The sequence below is a fragment of the Botryllus schlosseri genome, chromosome 10 (assembly GCF_051294905.1).
Source record: "Botryllus schlosseri isolate E-star chromosome 10, Bs_hap1, whole genome shotgun sequence".
In the NCBI taxonomy this organism is placed as follows: Eukaryota; Metazoa; Chordata; class Ascidiacea; order Stolidobranchia; family Styelidae; genus Botryllus; species Botryllus schlosseri.
In genome coordinates this window covers 3371731-3387588 of record NC_137245.1, presented here as the reverse complement: position 1 = coordinate 3387588, position 15858 = coordinate 3371731, and the positions used below count along the sequence as shown (strand labels likewise).

At 42.5% G+C, this 15858-nt stretch overlaps 1 protein-coding gene and 1 long non-coding RNA gene across 2 annotated transcripts in view; one reads left to right on the top strand and one right to left on the bottom strand.

Moving 5' to 3' along the window:
• The window catches only part of LOC145448770 (uncharacterized), a 163460-nt gene that overhangs the window by 64771 nt on the left and 82831 nt on the right, over positions 1 to 15858 (top strand). The window lies entirely within an intron of this gene.
• LOC145448886 (uncharacterized) lies at positions 10041 to 13292 on the bottom strand. Its single transcript, XR_013918059.1, has 3 exons — positions 13114 to 13292; positions 10303 to 10491; positions 10041 to 10245 (listed from the first exon to the last, which is right to left on the bottom strand). It is a non-coding gene; the product is annotated as an uncharacterized LOC145448886 (long non-coding RNA).

Here is a 15858-nt window from a genome sequence, read left to right as displayed (position 1 = left end):
ATTTCCCGCAATTACGCAATCTGTGATCTAATCACGCCGTGACTGTGTGATCTACGCATGCCCTGACCGCCGTACAACATTGACAACCACTCAAAGTGCCAAGTTCACCGGCAAACATTCCAGTAACCAATCATGGTGACCGGTACCGCTACGAGATCTACCACGGCCGAATTCACCAAGTGCCGAGTTCGTGCGGCCGAATTCACTAAGTGCCGATTTCACTGGTAATCGGGCAGATACGGAATAATAATAATAAGAACCGGCCTGGTGTAAAATGACCAGTGTAGTCGAACCACCACCATGAACACCACAAACAAACAAATAAACATCTAACAAGGAAAAGAAATTACCTTTGCAGCCTTCGACAAACACAGTTACCATTGAAACCAGCAATTAAGGTCTTATTCGAAAGCAGAATAACAACTGTTTTAGTGGACATATCAAATCAAATGTTGGAAAGTTCATGTAAAATAGCCCAAAATATTATCTTACTGTGACCATATTCCATCAATATGGTCTGGCTAGCCAAATTCTCTGGGCCAACATAATCAAGCTGCGTTTGGTTTCAACGATTAATAATCTTGTCACTGGATTCGAGGTATAATTGCACTCAAATATCAAATTTTGCTCCATTAATCAACATCAAGTTGAAAATGTCCATTCTTGCACCAACTTTTATAAAATCATGAATCAGTGTTCTACAGGAATGTATCTATATGACTTATATACCTAGAAAATTCAAGCATAAATATTATGATATACCGTAGGTATAGGTACCGGTAATTCAGATGTTTGAAGCGAATTATAGTGGTCTAATTTCACTAAATTAGAGCGAAATGCCAGCAATATAATTGTAATCTAATTCGGAAAAACGGTTTAGCTCTAATTCTAACCTGGAAAAGCTGAAACTTTTCTATAGTTGTCTACACCTGTTTTGCAGAAAGTCAAACAGCTCTAGGCGTCATATACTACAGGCAATTCGAAATACCCCATAAGCTATATGCTACTGCATATATACCTTTAACCCGCTACCTCAGTCAGTCACAATTCCTATATATTTACGGCATTTACCATACAGAAAGAGCGAACTATGCCTGGCTGCGACCTGTTGCGCTTCAAATCTTTGTATGGCGCGATGACGTAAAATTTGAATCGCCGAAATATTATAGAAGTCACGCATCGATAATCATATTCCTAAACGTACAACATATCACTTATTTAGTTATTCTCTGAATAAAACTATTACCATACTCGTTGAACATGCGAGATTACCGAAAGAGCGAATATATATATAATGAAGATCATATATATCAGAGGAAAACAAAACTATTCGACCATAGAGCAACAACACGAATATACAACACCGGTGACATCCTCACGCAATAAAACGAAGGGAGAACATTGTTTTCTAATGGATAGAACGAAGCTACCGCATGAGATCGAACAAAACCGGATAGAATTCATCGTGATTGAATGTACCGACAAAGTCATCCTTTCTACGTATTTTAGTCGTACCCGCGAGAGATAGAAAATTTGCATTATTAGGTTAACTACCGGATATAACGAAGCCTAATGCATGAGATGGAACAACACCGAGTATGAATTTATTCTGATTGAATATAACCACAAGACCATCCTACTACGTATTTTAGACATTCCCTCGACACTTAGAAAATCAGAACCTAATCGAGATGATCCCGGATGATCCTTTTACGGTTTTGTGTTTGCTGGGAAGATGACAAAAATTGATATCTAGCACTGTTATTGCTTAACAAATCACGCATAAACTGTTTTTGTTGTCCACATGGTAATTTTTGCATTGGTCTAGTTCTGTACAGTTGCATATTACTGTTACTTTTTTCAAATGCCTGCATCATTATTTCGGTCATATACACATGAAGTAGGGATTTGAGGATTAAATTATGTATTCGTAAATGTTCTATCTGTGAAGTGTATGTATCTTCCTCATTTCTTCACATAACATGATGGAATCCTGAAAATTCAATTCTGTATTGTAAGGCATCGAGATTTTGTGGAATGATCATGGATAGGTGACTTTTTTTCAGAGGTGGGTGATGTATGCAGCGTTGCTACTGAAGTAGTTGAAGTATTGCTACAATGATTTACTCAGGTTCAAATAGAAGTAGCGAAAATATAAATGTGTATAGTACTTTTAAAAAGTTCTAAAACTAGATTTGGTTGTTCGCTCGGAGTCAGTTTGAAATAGTCACTTTTGAAATTGCAGGGTTAAGCTTAGTGACTGCCGCAAAATGGCTATTGAATATGTGCGTGCTATTTTCAAAAACCTTCAAAACTCAGGAGATCTAGATATCCCCGGAAAAAACAAGTTGTGATGTTTTTGTTTGTGAGTAGTATGAAAACACAATCACCCGCGGAAGTAGGCAAACCTACTCGAGTACTCAAAATAACTAGAATTACTCCTTTTAAAAACTACATCTGCTTGATATTTAATTATATATGATGTTATTGATGTAGGAACATGATGGAAAAGCGACACCTCAAGTTGGAATGAAGAAGGTTGTGTCACTTGCAACAAAGGTTGAACGTCCGCGACTGTGTGAACATAAGCCTCGTTGGTCGTCACAAGGCTACATCACGGGGATTGCGTATAATTGCGAGTCGTCAATGTGTGAATTGGATTTAAGATACGCGCATGACGCGCGAAATTTATCTTGTGAACTAGGTGTACGACTGTACGAAGTACGTGTACGTGAATCAACGTTTATATGGCAGCGGTCCGCTAGCATTATCAGAAGAAAAATGCCAGACGCGAGAAAGAAATGTGCTTTTAAAGCTATTCAACAAGTCAACGCTTATTGCCACTGATAAATATACCCAACGAATTATATATCATCGCTAGTTCCTTAAAGAAGTATTGCTGAGGAAGCCTTTATTTACAGCACAACTGTGTATGTGATGAAGCGTGACCAGGAACACGCTGAAACGCAGAGCTCACGGTAGTTTCCAATCATTGTATATATATCATTGGTCTCTCCTTTACGCATGACTTACTGAGTCACGTGACTGTATGACGCAATCAGAGCGGTAACCGGAGTCACCTGACTGTGACTGTATCACGCAATCGATCGATACCACGCAGGATCGGAGTGAGTGAGATATATCGCGAATCTTTCGGTCTCAGTTACGTGAATCTAAATAGCATATAGCGAGGAAAAGGAGATGTATTTAGTGCAAAACGGAATCAAGAGGGAGCACATTGATTTACTGCAAGGTAATTCGTTTATGTAAATTTTCAACATTATCTGTAAATTAAGTCATGTTCATGTTATCGAGTTTCACACACAGCGCCCAGCGAGATGAGTAGATATAGATTACCTATTTTCGATCTAGCAGCTTGATGCACCATAAAAATGTGAGCTAATGCTGTCTAATAATGTCATCTGGAGATATATATTTGTTGACCTAGTGATGAAACCTCACTGGCAGATGAAGTTATGCTGTACAATGTACATCTTGTTTTGCAGTTGACCTGTTTCAATTACTTGATATGGTTTGGTAGAATGTCTAATGTAAAGTGTTGGTTGTGCCTTTATATCGGAACTACCGATTTGCTGTCTACCCATTTATTGAGGCGTCACAGACAACATCCGAGTGTTGTCATGTCATGCAGGATCTATGGCATAGTGTATTCAAAATATGAAGACACTGGACTTGTTCTGCTATGAAGCACCGTCCTCTCTTGACTATGACCTGCTGTGCATTCATGATCATATGCTTTTCAGTACTATTACTTCTCGAAAAAGCTTTCGCAAACGTTGAGGAATCTCATGCAAAAGACAAAAGCATCTTGTACATCTTCATAGAGAGCGCCAGCTTTGTGTCTATGCTCATCAGGTGATTGAGATGATGGTTTTTCTTTTTTTTTTATCATTTATCTGCGGTATGATATAATCTGGTTTGTTTGATCGACATTCTACAATACACACAAGGGGAAACTTACTGTGTCCGGACTTATTAGCCAGTTAATTATACTCAGTCAGTCATTACTCGCAACGATTCCTCCAGTCCAACTCGCCGTCGAGTTGTAACAGTTCTGTGAAGGTCTGAATGTGTCAATAACAAGGACATACGTTAAAAAAATACGAGAACTGACTGACATCGATAGGGTCAAGTGTAGAATCCGGCCACCTCGAGAAAGTGATCCCCATGACCATCACCTATCAGTGTTGCACATCAACGTGCCGGAATTCATAGTGCTTCACGTAATTACCGACTATGCTCCCCACAAAACCCTATAAATCAGGGGTTCTCAACCCGCGGCCCGCGACATCTTTCAATATAATCACAAAGCCCTATAAATCAAGTCGGGGTTCCATATTATATCATATTATTGCCTCTTATAAACAACCATAGGCGCTGAACTCAGGTATGCTAGGTATGCCGCGCATACCTAGGAATTTTTTTGGGTATGCGGCATACCCAGAATTCGGTTTAGTCCGTTACTGACTGGGTGGTGAATTGATCGATTTAGAAATAAGCGTTTCGTAGTGCTGCTGAACACGTAAGTAATCCGACAGCAATACGTTCAGGCGCTTAACGAAACTCCGTCCTTCAGTTACAATTAAGTTGTCCGTATTTATCAGTGTTGCGCGGGGCCACGGCCAATTAGCCGGAAGCGCGTTTCCAATTTGCGAGAATCGTTTGTGCACAATGTAACGCAACGCGATCTCGACGCTGAGATGATTGCGGAATTAGGTCATTGATTACCGCGCGCAATCGTCGCAGGCCTGATTTATCCCGTCTCCGTCAGGTCTAGTTGCGCTGGCTTGATGAATGGCATCGGCAATAGGCTCGGTGCGCACTATACCATCACTGGCCTGCGCACGATAACATCGTTGGCCTACATAATTGCGTCTGCGTGGTTCGAAATATATCATTGCCGGCCTAACTATCGCGTCTCCGGCCTAGCATGCGTTGGCTCCTATCTATCGGGTGTGATTAAAGATTGATATCACGAAACTTACTGACATCGAATGTCCGCAAAAATGTGTGACTTGTGCGTACATGCGTACTTGATTTCCGCTAATACTTGAACATAACCAATAACCATCAGAAGATGTGAGTCAAGGCTTGAGTTATAAAAGTTGAGAAAGGTTTGAACCACCTGAAATCGATGCGGATTCCATTATAGAACACACTCCATAACAACTCGGCTATGCGCCTGAACATTTGATCAAACGCGAGTGGTCAGAAGACGCAACGCGAGGCAACAAGACCGAGAACTTGATACTAAAGATGTTAAATTCTATATGCGCGAAATGTTGCGATTGTCATCTCCTGCTGTGAAGGAACATGATATCTTATGCGCCGGCCGGAACTATCGCTTCTTCTGTGATTGTGATGTCAGACTGGCTCAGACATTGAACAATGAACATGGACGGAATTGATTGAAATACATACTGACCGTGAACAGACAGCGGCGTAATTGATTTTGACTAACGCTAATACTAAAACAGAACGGTCAGAAAATGTCTTGCAGGCTCATGATATTGAAACTTCTAACTCCTATGAAATCAAAGTCACTAATGAATAGAGTCCAGAACAGACTTTCTATTTGGTGAAATAATACCTGCAACCTTATTAGCCGTCGCCGAAGATGCGTATTCATTTGTTCTCGAGGCGGAGTGATTGAAATCTCCCGATTGTCGGCGCGTGTGTTGGCGAATATGTTGCGGAGATTGCGAGCTCGCTAATTGACTACACAGTCGCACGCGTTGGTAATCTTATGGTAGCGTGATGTGTCGATAGTTGTGTTGATAGTTTTAGTTTTCGATTTTAGTTTCAGAGTGGTACTAAATGCTAAGGGGAGGAGTTCCCCAACCTCATGACGATAATTTTATTTTTTGGATTTCCACCACCACAACTATTATGATACTGCCTGTAGTCGGACCTCGCCAGTTCGCCTCTGTATTTTTGTGTTGTATGTCGGCCTCCACCTCATATATCGTGTGTTTTTGGTGGAGGCCTTTGTCTGTGTTGGTGTCCCCTGTCCCTGGGCGAACTGGCCATGTCTTCTCTGGCCCTTAGATTATTATCGCATTTTCATTTTGTGATTTTTTCGCATTTATTTATCGTTAAAAATTTTTTTCGTTTCCCCGTCACCGTAAATGGCGGGTATTGTTCTGCTTATATGTTATGCATGTTAGCAAGGTGACCGAAGTCGCGAGTGTATTTATTTCATGTTGCATTTTCATTTCCGTGGAAAATTGCAGAAATAAAATATTACAAACCAAAAATATTACACAAGGATGCTGATCCGATCGATGAATTATCATCGGCATTGGTGCATGTTCTTGACCATAATAAACTGATGCCACCTTGGTAAATTTGAAATGGATTCAATCAATTCAGCAAGCGGCCGGCTGGCTACGCGGCCTGCCTAATCATATCGTAATTTTGTCACCATATACAAGTGCCAGGTGATATTGAACGCTTGCGAGTCGGCTAATTTGCCAATTCTGGCGCACTATGACGTCATCCCTTTGTGACGTCATCGATCTCGCATACCTAGGGAAAATCAGAGTTCAGCGCCTATGTAAACAACTCATCTTGAATTCACAGATACACATGCCGGTAATGAGCAAGATTACATTTTACATCGCTCGCTCGCATGCCAGATGAAGAAATTGTACAAGAAAACGAAGGAAAAGGGCAAGGAAGCGACTTACTTCGATCTCTTCACCACACGATCTCTTCACCACATTATGTATTGTGTATCGCATTTTTATCGAAAATTTAAAAAATACAACGCACTTTGCGCCCATTACACTCATGTACTGTACAGACACTCACATAATAAGGTGTGATAATAGGTGCGGGGGAGATAACGTAGTGGTAACGATAAGCGCCCACTAATTTGGCGGATCCGATTCGATTCTCGTCGCACGTTTATCTGGGCTCCTCTTCCCCTAGACCCTGAAAAGAACTGGACATCGGGCACTCCAGCTAGGCGGTCAAGATACTCATGTGAAGACACTCGCATAATAGAATATGATACCAAGTGTACTTTGCGGCCAAGATACTCATACAGAGACACTCGCATAACAGGATATGATACCAAGTGTACTTTGCGGCCAAGATACTCGTGTAGGTACCCTCGCATAATTGGGCATGATACCAAGTGTACTTTGCGGCCAAGATACTCGTGTAGGTACCCTCGCATAATTGGGCATGATACCAAGTGTACTTTGCGGCCAAGATACTCGTGTAGGTACCCTCGCATAATTGGGCATGATACCAAGTGTACTTTGCGGCCAAGATACTCGTGTAGGTACTCTCGCATAATTGGGCATGATACCAAGTGTACTTTGCGGCCAAGATACTCGTGTAGGTACTCTCGCATAATTGGGCATGATACCAAGTGTACTTTGCGGCCAAGATACTCGTGTAGGTAGTCTCGCATAATTGGGCATGATACCAAGTGTACTTTGCGGCCAAGATACTCGTGTAGGTAGTCTCGCATAATTTGGCATGATACCAAGTGTACTTTGCGGCCAAGATACTCGTGTAGGTAGTCTCGCATAATTGGGCATGATACCAAGTGTACTTTGCGGCCAAGATACTCGTGTAGGTAGTCTCGCATAATTGGGCATGATACCAAGTGTACTTTGCGGCCAAGATACTCGTGTAGGTAGTCTCGCATAATTGGGCATGATACCAAGTGTACTTTGCGGCCAAGATACTCGTGTAGGTACCCTCGCATAATTGGGCATGATACCAAGTGTACTTTGCGGCCAAGATACTCGTGTAGGTACCCTCGCATAATTGGGCATGATACCAAGTGCACTTTGCGGCCAAGATACTCGTGTAGGTAGTCTCGCATAATTGGGCATGATACCAAGTGTACTTTGCGGCCAGGATACTCGTGTAGGTAGTCTCGCATAATTGGGCATGATACCAAGTGTACTTTGCGGCCAAGATACTCGTGTAGGTAGTCTCGCATAATTGGGCATGATACCAAGTGTACTTCGCGGCCAAGATACTCGTGTAGGTACTCTCGCATAATTGGGCATGATACCAAGTGTACTTGGCGGCCAAGATACTCGTGCAGGTACTCTCGCATAATTGGGCAGGGCATGATACCAAGTGTACTTTGCGACCAAGATACTCGTGTAGGTAGTCTCGCATAATTGGGCATGATACCAAGTGTACTTGGCGGCCAAGATACTCGTGTAGGTAGCCTCGCATAATTGGGCATCACGTTGGGTGTATCGCGTTTATTTGTGAAAGAACGAAACAAGGAAAATAATATATCATTTCATTTCATAGCCCACATTTATCAATAGCCTAAGCATGTCGAGTTTAGTTGGTGTAGGCATACCAGAGCTCATTGGAATGGGCGCGCTGTCAAGCAACACTGCAGCCATTCAGTTTTTCAGGCAGCATGGACTACTTGCAAGGCAACAGAATTGCCCACGATGCAGCGTGCCATGCGCTGAAAAATTCAGGAACGTTAAAGATCGGACCGCCTGGCGTTGTCCGGTAGGAGGTCATATTTTTTTTTGGAGCCAGAAACTAATGTTTCGTGACATTTTTCATTCACAGAAATGCAAGAATTTTTGGAGCATACGTCTTGGTTCTTTTTTTTACAAAAGCAATCTGACGCCATTGCAACTACTGTACCTCCTCTACTTTTGGTCACAGGACCATTTGCAGGTCGCGATCATACACGAATTAAAGATCAGTAATCGGACCTGCATTGACTGGTGTCAATTTTTCAGGGAGGTAATTTCCAAGTTTAATTGTATAGCATTGCACTATGATTACTCTGATATATTCAAGGTCTGCTCGAGTGAGGTACTGAGAGGCTCCGGCGTCGTTGGTAGTCCAGGACACGTTGTGGCTATTGACGAGTCTGTCATAGCAAAGCACGGCCGTGGGGAAAATGCCCAGGCAAGACCCGTCCCACAACAGTGGATATTTGGAGGCGTGGATCTCACAACGAAGTTTGTATACAGAAAATAACACCCAAGTTAGCAAAACTTGAAGAATATTAAATGTTTTATGCAGTCAATGCTTCATGCGATTCGTCGATCGTCGCGACGCCGCTACACTTTTGCCGATTATTCGTCAACACATGGCTCCAGGGACTGAAATTTGGTCCGATCAATGGGCTGCATATCGTGGCATAAACGGTAAAAATGTATATTTCAACGATAACAGTCACTTTTATGAAAGTATTTGTATTTCGTTAACAGGAATGGGCCTGAATTACACACACAAATCGGTGTGTCATAAGGATTTATACGTGGCACCCGATGGCGTGCATACGAATAATATTGAAAGTCAATGGCGGGATTGCAAAAGAAAATTCAATCGCATGAATGGTTCGGTAAGAAGTTTTGTGCCCTCATATATTGAGGAGTGGATGTGGCGAATGACTAGAGACAGGGCACATTACTTCCCCGATATCATTCGTGCGATTGCGACTCATCCAGAGTATCAATTTTAAAATGACGATTAACCATTCCTGCAATTTCGTTCAATTTTCCTTGTTTCGTTCTTTCACAAATAAACGTGATACACCAAACGTGATGCCCAATTATGTGAGGGTACCTACACGAGTATCTTGGCCGCAAAGTACACTTGGTATCATGCCCTATTGTGCGAGAGTACCTACATGAGTATCTTGGCCGCAAAGTACACTTGGTATCATGCCCAATTATGCGAGGGTACCTACACGAGTATCTTGGCCGCAAAGTACACCCTAACCCTAATATCCCCCTCCGCCAACCCAAATATTGCCCCTAACCTAACACTAATATCCCCTAACCCAACCCTAATATTCCCCCTAACCCAACCCTGATATGACTGCATTAAGCCAACAACTTCAAAGGAATCGTCGAGTAGTTATTCTGCCTCATTCTTAACGAGGTCAGCTGCAGGCCGCAAAGCCGAGCTGGAACTTCGTCGTCATCCATTCCCATAGTCTCACTGCCGGTTCGAGGCCGGTCATTCCCTCGTGTTCTCAAAGCACTCCGCAGTGCCAGAGTGGCCTTAGATCTAATGATACAACTTCTCGTTCTCGCGGCCAATCCGCCGATATCCGTAACGCGCCAAATGCGCACAATGATCTAACTTCTCGTTCTCGCGGTCAATCTGCCGATATCCGTAACGTGCCAAGTGCGCACAATGATATACCTTCTCGTTCTCGCGGTCAATCCGCCGATATTCGTTACGTGCCAAATGCGCACAATGATATACCTTCTCGTTCTCGCGGTCAACCCGCCGATATTCGTCACGTGCCAAATGCGCACATACCTTCTCGTTCTCGCGGTCAATCCGCCGATATTCGTTACGTGCCAAATGCGCACAATGATATACCTTCTCGTTCTCGCGGTCAACCCGCCGATATTCGTCACGTGCCAAATGCGCACAATGATATACCTTCTCGTTCTCGCGGTCAATCCGCCGATATTCGTTACGTGCCAAATGCGCACAATGATCTAACTCGTCCTCGCGGTCAGTCCGCTGATATTCGTAAAGTGCCGAACGCGTGCACTAGGGTTGTTCAGAATTGACCGACTTTCAAAAAGTCCAGGTTTTCAGTCCGATTCCCATGCCTTATACCTTAAAAACATATTCTGGCTACTTGTTTTTGTAACTCGTCCCCTCCATCCGCGAGCACATTGAGCTGGAAGAATAGCAGCTGAAAATAGGGGATTCCCCTAAAATCTGAGTGTCACGATTTTACCTAGCCTAGTTAAAGTGACATATAACATGGATTTATGCAGCTGTTGCGGTTTGGAGTGCTACAAAACCCCACTATATAAGGCGTTCCTAGTTCAGGATATCATTTCCATGTCCCACACTGCCTTAGAACTGCTCAAAACTACCTAAAACTGATAGTCATTTTGTTGGATCACATATCCTACACCCCTCAAACCTACCCGGCACTGTTCATCAATTTCCTGGATCCCCATGTGCAAGAATACAACTGTAAATGTAACATCCACTCACAGCCACATAATAAACATCACAGGAAACGAAAAAATAAGGCAAAGAAAGATATCAACTTTTCAAAATATTACATAAATCAGGTGGATGAAATGGTTGATTTCGAGAAATCTGTTCCGGTGATCTTCCACAGCTTGTAGGAGGCTCGCTCGCTGTTTTTTGTCATCCGTTGAACGCAGCATAGTCGGTATTCAATTTTACCATACGCTCTGCTGCATCATTAAAGTGCCACAGGAAAAGCACAGGCTGATGCATCATTTGAACTGCTGGAACTTTGGAATTTAACAAAATCTGTTAGAGCTCTTGTGTTTGACACAACATCCTCAAACACTGGTAAAAACAAAGGTGCGGTTCCGTTACTTGAAGAATTGATTAACAGGAAAGTTTTCTACAATGGCTGTCGCCATCATATTTATGAACTGGTCATTCGAGAGGTTTGGAAGTGTTTGTTTGGATCGACAACCACAGGCCCTGAAAACACGGATTTTAATACCTTCAAGAAGAAGTGGAAACATATTGATATGAAGAAGTGGAAACATATTGATATATCAAGAAGCTATAAAACGCTGAAGTTTATTGAAGGCAGCTGGTTGGCGATGAAAGCTGATGAAGCAAAGCAAGAAATAATTCCACTGATAAAACCCAATGATGGAAAGCAGAAAGAAGTCTTGATAAGAGATGACTACAGAGAATGTGCAACAGGCACCTTGGCGATTTTGGATGACAAATATGTTGATCATCGTTTTCGCAAGCCTGGTGCTACTCATAGCGCTAGATGGATGAGTCAAGTCCTGTACTGTCAAAAAATGTTCATGTTGAGTGAGCAAATGGCCTATTCTGAAGAGTTCATTGAGAAGTTGGAACGATTCAATACATTCATTGCTTTGTTTTATGTTCCAGCTTGGTTGAAAACTGGTATTGCATGTGACGCACCTTGGAATGATCTCAAATTCCTTCATGACATGAAAAACATTTCATTATGCGATCTCACTGTTGCTGATGTGGCATACAAGAAATTGCGAAAACATCATTGGCATCTAACTGAGGAAATGGTGGTATTTACCATGGTCTCGGCTAATCCAAAGATTCCTGACAAACTGAAGGAAGCGATGGCTACTAAATTGCTGAAAATGCCAATCTCTGAAAACTTTCGCAGAGGTATGCCTCTCAGTCTGATCTCTGACTCTGTCTCTGAGTCAATGAGTATGGTAATTTTGATTGGGTCAGAATCGTGGTTTCTATTTGATGCTATACATGTGGAACATGATTGGTTGAGTCTTCCAGTTTCGGAATGGCAAACTGATCCGGATTTCGTGACTGCTCAAGAATTTGTGAATACTGTTGAAGTAGTTAATGATGCAGCAGAGCGTATGGTAAAATTGAATACCGACTATGCTGCGTTTATAACGGCCGGATGACAAAAAACATCGAGCGAGCCTCCTACAAGCTGTGGAAGATCACCGGAACAGATATGCAGATTTCTCGAAATCAACCATTTCATCCACCTGATTTATGTAATATTTTGAAAAGTTGATATCTTTCTTTGCCTTATTTTTTCGTTTCCTGTGATGTTTATTATGTGGCTGTGAGTGGATGTTACATTTACAGTTGTATTCTTGCACATGGGGATCCAGGAAATTGATGAACAGTGCCGGGTAGGTTTGAGGGGTGTAGGATATGTGATCCAACAAAATGACTATCAGTTTTAGGTAGTTTTGAGCGGTTCTAAGGCAGTGTGGGACATGGAAATGATATCCTGAACTAGGAATGCCTTATATAGTGGGGTTTTGTAGCACTCCAAACCGCAACAGCTGCATAAATCCATGTTATATGTCACTTTAACTAGGCTAGGTAAAATCGTGACACTCAGATTTTAGGGGAATCCCCTATTTTCAGCTGCTATTCTTCCAGCTCAATGTGCTCGCGGATGGAGGGGACGAGTTACAAAAACAAGTAGCCAGAATATGTTTTTAAGGTATAAGGCATGGGAATCGGACTGAAAACCTGGACTTTTTGAAAGTCGGTCAATTCTGAACAACCCTAGCGTGCACTGATCTTATTCCTAGTTCGCGCGGTCAATCCGCCGATATTCGTAATGTGCCAACCGGGCACAACGATCTCGCTCTCGCGATAAACTCGCAAATCATCGTCGTACAGACGATTTCAATGCCGATCTCGTGCCCTTAGCGCACAACAAATACAGTTCTCATGCTCGCGATAAAGTCGCTCCTATTTTTAGTTTTATCTACGAACCCGATTGCGTCTTTGAGCCCGTAAATGTAAATGAGCCCGTAAATGTAAATCCTAACGATATCGACTCCGCTCGCTACTGTACCGACAGCACCGCAATGCTCCGCAGCATTCGAACGACCTACGCTCGATTCAACACGTTCGCCCGTCAAGGACCGCCTTCAACCAGGATCGCTCCGCGCGCGCCTTACCTGACATGTTTTAATTTTATTCTGTCATATGTTTCTTTGCTGTCCCGACTTGAATCGTTCTCGGCTTCCTTGAGAAGCATAAAAACCCATGACTCTGCCGCACAAATGCCACTCGCTTATAATAATACGTCACTATCTTGCTACTGCAAGTTCTGTCCCCAATTAAAAACAATATAATTTCTGGATCATGAGAGAACAGATTTCCACTCGTAAAATGCTGTTTTGTAAACCAACCGGCACTCATCGTTGCATCCGAAATAGTGGTGCCTTGAATTGAATAACTCTTGCTTACTCATACTGCACATCTTCTGTACATTGCCTTCGCTTACTGACGCTGTTTCCGCTTTCTATACATTGCATTTGCCTTGCATATTTCTTCATGACCCGATTGATTGTCTTCATAATTCAAAAAAACACCATTCCTTCATTTTTTTGTGGCTCACCGATAACTGCCTTTTTGCAATTACGCTTCGCCGCGGGGGTGGCTTATGTCACGGTGGATTTTTGTCCGTATCAATGGTTGGTTACGCTCGAGTCACCTCGCCGCACGTGAGAAGAAACTGGATCAGAATTCACAAATCATTCTTTCCGAAAGCGGTCGTGCCGTAAACAGGGCTTCCACGCCGCTCTGAATCTGACTCTAATTAATGTAATTTCTCATTTAGAGTATTTGCCAGCGTATTTTTTAGCGGTATGATATAGTCTGGGTTGTTTGATCGACATTCTACAATACACACAAGGGGAAACTCACTGTGTCCGGACCTATTATAGCCAGTTAATGATACTCAGTCAGTCATTACTCGCAACGATTGCTCCAGTCCAACTCGCCGTCGAGTTGTAATAGTTCTGTGAAGGACTGAATGTGTCAATAACAAGGACAGGCTACCTTTTGCATTTGATGACAGCTTTCAATCGACTTCGAAATATGAGTACGGCATTTATGTTGCAATTTTCGCGGGGTTTCAAATCGTGTCGGTGGAAATTTTCGCGGGGTAGGTTTGGGTGAATTGAATTTTTCCGGCATTTCCAGGATCGGTACAGCACCAAGCATCAGACTAACTCTTTTTCCATTTCTCATGATGTCATCAGGGCGAAAATGTACATCACAGATTGTGGCGCTATTGAAAGTGCAAATCATGATCAAGTCTGAAATGCGATAAACTTCATACAGAATCATCATCCAAAATCAAACAAAGAGATCCGGTATATAGGCTATAATTCACATATATGCAATGACTCACGATTCCTTGTGAAGTTGCTTCTTTATTCTGTCTCCCTGTGTTGGATCCCTAATTTGTAATACAATTTTACGCAGAGCCCCCCTATGTTTCCTCTCTTCTTCGGTTTTCGCCAAATCTGGTCTTCGAATTTGAAAAAACGATCGTTGTGTTCCGGATTTCCGAGCCTTTTGTGAATGCCAGTGACAACCAGGAACGCAGCAATTGGAGCCCGACATTATTTTCTGCAACTAGTTAACACTAAATTTTTCATGAAAATTTTCATGAAAATTGTGCCTAAAGGGATGCGCTATGAAAATTGTGTCTAAAGTAATGCGCTAACAGGGAATTGTGTGCCCACTATATTCACGTCGATTCCATACAGCAGACACAAAAACATATAGCATGATAATGATAACATTACCAAGGAAGCTATGTCGGGCTACTCCAGTTGAAATGTAACACGATAACATGACGCTGGCACTGCCTGAAAAACCCAACCGGCAGAGAAATTTGACATCTTAATCCACGAAGTGATATCTCATTACGAATTGCGTACAGAAAACATACCGCGCTAACCAATTAACCTCCTAGATCTGATTAGAATGCAACTTTTCCCTGTGCTCATGCGGCAGAGATAGCATCTTGGCGACTGCCTTTCCAAATTTACGAAGCGGAACGATCGCTAGTGTCTAGAGACTGTCTACACCACCTTAAAACACTATGCTTTGGCCCGTATTCGGGAAACCTTACTCAGTGCTCAAACTCATTTTGCGTCAACATTGCGTAAGAATCGGTATTCAGAAAGCGAATGGAGAGAACGAGTTGAAGTTCGACTGGAGTCGAACTTGGCGCTCTTTCGAGTTGACTTTTGTGGTTATGGTATTCAATGACGATCTGAGGTTGGAGTCGATATCGAAATGCGACGGTTGAGCAAGCGTTTTCCGAGTCAAGCCGTGGGCAGACTCAAGGTCTTACTCATTCCCTTTTTTACGGTTTGACCCAGAATATATTGCGGAAATTGTGCTGTGAGCATGTTTGGTGTTGAATTCACAATTTCAACTGTAATAAATATATAGCACCGTTATACGAAAGAAATCATGTTCTAGCGCCGTTATGGCTTCATCGTAGGCTGCGTGGGCTATTCCCAAATCGGCGGACATTTTCATCAGAAAGGTTTCCGATGGATTCGCAAAATCGAT